General features: G+C 43.5%; 1 protein-coding gene across 2 annotated transcripts in view; it reads left to right on the forward strand.

Annotated features, from left to right (window-relative positions):
• The window catches only part of LOC121288169 (carbohydrate sulfotransferase 12-like), a 372,813-nt gene extending 368,206 nt beyond the window's left edge, over nucleotides 1-4,607 (forward strand). For both annotated transcript variants that reach the window (XR_005945322.1, XR_005945321.1), the window contains one exon: nucleotides 4,570-4,607. The gene's annotated coding sequence lies outside the window, so the exon portion shown is untranslated. The remainder of the gene's footprint in view (nucleotides 1-4,569) is intronic.
• Nucleotides 4,608-6,000: the final 1,393 nt, after the last annotated feature.

The raw sequence follows: 6,000 nt of genomic DNA on the forward strand, positions 1-6,000 counted from the left end.
CTGCAATGTCCTTTCTGTGATGACCTTGGCGGGCGTCCTCTGGAGGGCCGAGACCTTGCGGCCTACTTTCAGGGTCCTGCTGTGTGACAGTACCGCTCTCCTCGGCCAATGGTAGCATAGTGGTATTTTCACTATACTAGTAATCCAGAGACCTAGGGTAATGCTCTGGGGACCTGGACTCGAATCCCACCACAGCAGATAGTGAAATTTGAATTCAAAGTCTGAAGATGACCATGAAACCATTGCCAATTGTTGTAAAAACCCATCTGTTTCACTAATGTCCTTTAGGGAAGGAAATCTGCTGTCCTAACCCACAGCAATGTGGTTGACTCTTAAAGTGCCTTCTGAATGAGTGCAATTAGAGATGGGCAATAAACGCAATAAAGCCATTGATGCCCACATCCCATGAGCAAATTTTTAAAAAGGTCACAGGAAGTGGGGATTCGGATGGACTGGTCACTCCTGAGTCACCTGGGTGGATGGCCTGGGGGTGTGCACCTGCTGATCCTCCTCCCTATGGGTGCCCGAGGGCCCCTGGCTGACTCCTTAAGAGGAAGGGGCAGCTGGAGTGAGCTTGAGGTGCCCCCCCACCACCTCCAACCCGCCCCCCACCCCCCCACATTGACACAGATGGGTGCCTGCAAGTGCCCCAGCGATGGAGTGCAGCTCCTGCAGCAGTGCAGGACTGATGTCCTGGACCAAGGTCTCCATGGTGGCTGCCATCCTACCAGTGTTGACCCCAGTGAGTTGGATGCTGGTGCTATCAACTCAGCCTGAAGGGGGATGGATTCCTCCATTGTGCTTTGCAATCTGAGGAGTGCAGCGGACATCCCTTCCTGATGTTCTTGAGCTTGCCTTTGCAGCTTCAGCTGCTGAGGCAGAACCGAGACCAAAGGCTCCTCATCTGACTCAGACTCAGCAGACTCCTCACCTCCAGGCGTTCTCCGAGTGCCAGCATCCTGGGATGTCCCTGACGCCGCCTGCTGTGGATCAGACAGTGCAATGTGCTCACCAGATTATGACCCTGAGGCTACTCTAGAACTAGTCCCAATGTGGTGTGTGTCTCTGCGCTGGTGGTGGGTGTGGGTTAATGCTATGATGGGTCTTCAATTAGGGTGTCATCAGATTCCTCTTCTGCGTTGTCTCTGGGGCTTGAGCTGAGGACCTGGTTTGTGAACACTCTCGGATGCTTCCAGATGTGCCTACGAAGGAATGGAGAAATTATTAGTACATGACAGGGGACTGCAGAACAGGAGTTGCTACTCACAGTATGGTTGTCTGATAGATGTTATAGTGCAGGATCCTCACCTGGTTGAGAACCGCTGACCTCAGCACAGGAACAGTCCCCATCGTCACCTGCCAGGTGGATGGTTCCTGTCTCAAAGTCAGTCAGGACGTTCAGTTGAGGCATTCCACCCCTGGTCTGGTTTTGTTAGGAGCCAGCATGTCCTGCATGAAGACAGATGGAGAGAGTATAAGCAAGATGCCTGCCAGGCCAGATGATAAGTGTGCCTGGCATGTATGGGGTGGTGAGTGTCCCATGGACGGATGAGGATAATGACAGTGTGTGTGAGAGAGCCAATGGTGATGTCCCTTCACCTGGCAGTGAGTGAGAGCCCTGTGGATGTTTGATGGGTTTGTGAGTGTGTGAGTTGAGAGTGATGAGAAAAGTGGCTTACCCTGGTGGAACGGAGCAGATCATTCATCCTCTTTCAGCACTGGGTGGCTGAGTTCTTTTGCAGGGCATTGGCGCTGACCACCGCTGCCACCATGTCCATGCTGGATTCGTCATCTTGGATGAGGTTCTTTGCCCAGAGTGGGTATTGAGGATTTTGCGACGGCCCTCCACTACACCCAGTAGGTCCTCGAGAGAGGCATCACTGAATTTGGGGGCAGCATGTTTCCTTCCTTTGGCAGCCATGACTTTCCATCGGTCTTTGATCCCTTAGGGAGTGCTAGCTCTGTGTAGAGGTGCCCTGTAAATATGGCGTCTGGATTACTGAAGGCCTGAAGTCACGGTGCGGTGGGTGAATCAGAGGCCGGCCCGCCACCAATCCAACGTCAATCCCATGCCTCTCAATTTTTTCAACAAAGTCGCACATGATATGACAGAAAAAGCTGCCATTGCAGTCAGCGGGTCAAACACTGATTTCCCTGCCCGCTTTCGGACTTTGCTGATTTCACAGAAAATCTTGGCCAGGTAGGGGAGTCTTTCTTGCCCCTCCTCACTTGACCATGATATTACCGAGCTACCTGCCACTGGAAATAACAAATCCTGTTCATAAGAATGAAGAATTGATGGCTCTGTCAGATTTTGCAAATTATGGAAAGTTGAAGGCATTCCATGGAAACATTTTAAACTTTACTAATTGCAGTTATATTAATACCTGTGTGAAGACTAAGCTGCTTCCTGGGGGTTGAAGCATAAACTGAAGCCAGTATGTTTTCTGTTTTACTATAACCCCAAAACTTCTTAATTACAAAATCTTATTCTAAGCTTCAGAAAGTCTGTTTCGGGATGAAACATTTGAGAGTACAGAGTAGATTAACTCCGCAAGATTTAATCTTGTGGAAATGGCAAGGAAGCTGCTATAGTGGTTAAGAACTATGGGATCATGCCAGCTGGCATAAAGATGTTATCAATGGCTTTGAACCTGCTGGGAAATGGGTTATCAGTGATTGTCCCACGGGAGCTGGTGGAAAGGCCTTTCTCTTTGTTTTCTTTATCAGTGGCCTTGATAAAAATGTTGGGGAAATGATCCGCAAGTTTGCTGATGCAACAAAGTTTTCTGAAGGCGTTAAGTCTGTGACGAAGACTGAAAAACTGCAAGTGTAGCTCAATGTAGGTATGCCTTTGGCGAAAGACATTTAATGTGGAGAAGTATGGTGTTACGTACATATGTGGGACCAACGCAAAGCACAGTTACACCTTATAGTGAACAGAAATAATGGAGAAAGTAAAGGAGCTTGATATCATAGTTCATAACTCTCTAGGAGCTCATTACCAAAGCCATGAAGGTGTATAGCTAAAGAAAATTGGATACTGGGGTGTATTCACAGCTCTATCCTTCAATAAACCATTTTGCCCTGGTGAAAGACCACAAGTTAGCCCTCAGTTGGAATACAATGTCCAGATCTGCTCTCCTCACATGTTGAGTGATATAGAGACTTTGGAAAAGGGTCAGAAGAGGGCCCTTGAGAATGATTCCCAGTTTAAAAGTCGTAGCTATCCAGGCTGGATTAAAGAGCTGAGTATATATATTTTACGGAAACAGGGTTTCAGCTGCGCTGTGATTCAGATTTGTAAAATAATGAAAGAATTATGTGCATACTTACAAATTATTGAATTTAGATTGGGTAGAGAGAACCAGGGTGTCATGCTTATAAATTATGCAAGGAACGAGATAGGTTAGATATCCTTCTCCCTGAGAAAAGTAGAACTGTGGAACAGGTCACCAACTTGTGTGACTAGTGCCAGCTCACAGTGTACCTTCAAGAAAGAGCTGGAGTGATTCCTGGGTTGAAGGTAACATCATACAAGAGAAAGGAAGCAAATTATATAAGACATGGTCATAATGGTCATTTTGCATTGGAGAAAAATTTTCCAGATACTTTTGTTCCTTAAATATCCTTGGATTTTTCATTTAGCTTTTCACCTTTCCCAGGAACCTACACTATATCAAGTGAAGTGAACTCCCTTGCCTTGATGCATTCGGTATCAAAACTATGCGGAACAGGTCAGATGGAGCAGGTGGTCTTTCCGATGTTTTTGTCTGATTCCATTTTACAGCAGACAGCAAAGCCACCTCGAGTTGGGATACAGCTGACTTGGACACAGCGCTGCTATAAGCTTTTCCAATCTGTGAGCACAGCTCCTCATCACCCTGCAATTTCCCACTAAAAATGACACATTCCTTCTTAATATGAAAAGAAACCTTAAGTTGATTTTTAAAAACATTCACAACTCTACAGGGCCCATCTGTGCAGCTGCTTGTAATTTTCAACTTGCAGAACCTCGAGGGTGTTGTGGATTTTGACAGAGGGGATAGAGCAAGGTTGCAAACAGTTATTTTCAAATGAAAGATTGGCCTATAACATCTTTGCTTGCTTTACACTATTCTCCACATATGAGAATAGTATGGTGCTTTTAGAAAAATCATTGGGTTTATTTTGTTTTCTTATATTTATAAATTATTCTTCTTTGATAATTAATTTTACATTCCAGCAGATCACAGAAATATTATTTTTGTTAAAATGCTTTATTATTTTCCTACTTCTACAGCCTTCCCTGTGTGACCTTGTTAGTCATGGGATTGGCATAAATGTCAAATGCTTGTGACATTTTGCATTATTATCCATTTATTGGAAATGGAGAATTCCATAGGGATGGAGAGGAAAGGCAAGTTGTACAAGGGCACTGAAAATAGCAAACATAGCTAAATCTAGAAGCCAGAAAATAAACTCCTTACAATTTATTGTTAAAAGGGAATTGCATTATATTGAAATGTAAGACAACTCTAAATGTTATTGTGACAAAAATGATAGTTCCACTCTTTCTTTATTTTGCAGAAGTTTGCTTTATTCCGTCACTAGTCACAAACAGCCTAAAATGTTACTGGACTAGTAATTCAGGAACCTAGTCTATAATCCAGAGAACATGATGTGAGTTCAAATCCAACCACGGCAGTTTCAGAATTAAATTCCGTTTAAAAAATAAATCTGCAACTTGGGTATTGCTGACAAAAGAGACATTTGTCGAAGCTTTTCATCTTGCACTCATCTGGACAATTCACAAGAATACAGTGTAAGAGAAAACAACAAATTTATACCGTCTGAGAAGAGAGTGCTGATTGTTTGACAAGTGGACTCTGATTGGTAGAGGTGTTGACATGGAGGATGCACCAATTGATGGTGACTGACAGTTAACTGCTAAGCATTGTTTGAAAGTTAAACCAGGCAGCTTGAATCTGATTGGTCAAGGTATTGCCCTGAGGAATGAACCAGTGTATGGCTGTCATTTATTTCTATAATTAAATCTGTAACTATAAAACTGGTATCAATTACTGTGAAGTAAAAATTACTGTGAAGCTCTCGGATTGTCATAAAAACTCAACTGATTCACTAATGTGCTTTAGGGAAGGAAAGCAGCTGTTCTTAACCTGTCTGACCTATATGTGACTCCAGTCCACATCAGCATTGTTAACTGTTAACTGCTCCTTGAAGTGCCCTAACAAACACTTTATTTTGCATCAAATCATTGAGCATTTTCACTACATGGACTGCAGTAGCTCAAGAAAGAAAGCCACACCACTTTACCAAGGCAATTTGGCTGGACGAGAGTGCAATAACTGCTGAACTGGACCATAATACCTGCAGCTTATAACTTGTCCATGAAAATACGCAAATGTTGCAAGTTTCACTGCTTCACTTGTGTTGTAATATGTCTTTAAGGGATAGCAGCATGACATCAAGAGAAGGGAAGTGTGTCATGTGATCCAGTCTTAGTTTCACTTTTACTTTTGAGCAGAGTACACACACACAGCTCTTCTGCTGATATCTTCAAGTCTTCTACCTATAAACAAATGTTCTCATGTGCCTGGTGTAATAAATGAACCCACGACATGTTTATGCAATACCTTACGAACAATTGGTGCCTTTATATCATTATAACACACACGACAGCTTGCATAAGGAGCAAAGCTCTCTTTAACAAACACAAGCTGAATAGTGTAGATCTTGACTATGTGATAGTGTAAAGTGGGTGAAAGCAAGTTGGCAGCTCATTTGTATCTCCCTCCACTTTTATTTCCACTAACTTCAAGGGAAAGAATTACCAGTAAACATGTAAAACAGATGACCAACTCATCATCACTCATTTTATACAATCAACAACGGCAACACTGGGCACTTATGTTGTGCCTTCAACATAATAACAAGTCCCAAAGCACTTCACAGGAGTGATTATTAACAAAATTTGGCCCTAGCAACATAGTGAGATAT

The sequence above is a fragment of the Carcharodon carcharias genome, chromosome 15 (genome assembly GCF_017639515.1).
Source record: "Carcharodon carcharias isolate sCarCar2 chromosome 15, sCarCar2.pri, whole genome shotgun sequence".
Taxonomy (NCBI): Eukaryota; Metazoa; Chordata; class Chondrichthyes; order Lamniformes; family Lamnidae; genus Carcharodon; species Carcharodon carcharias.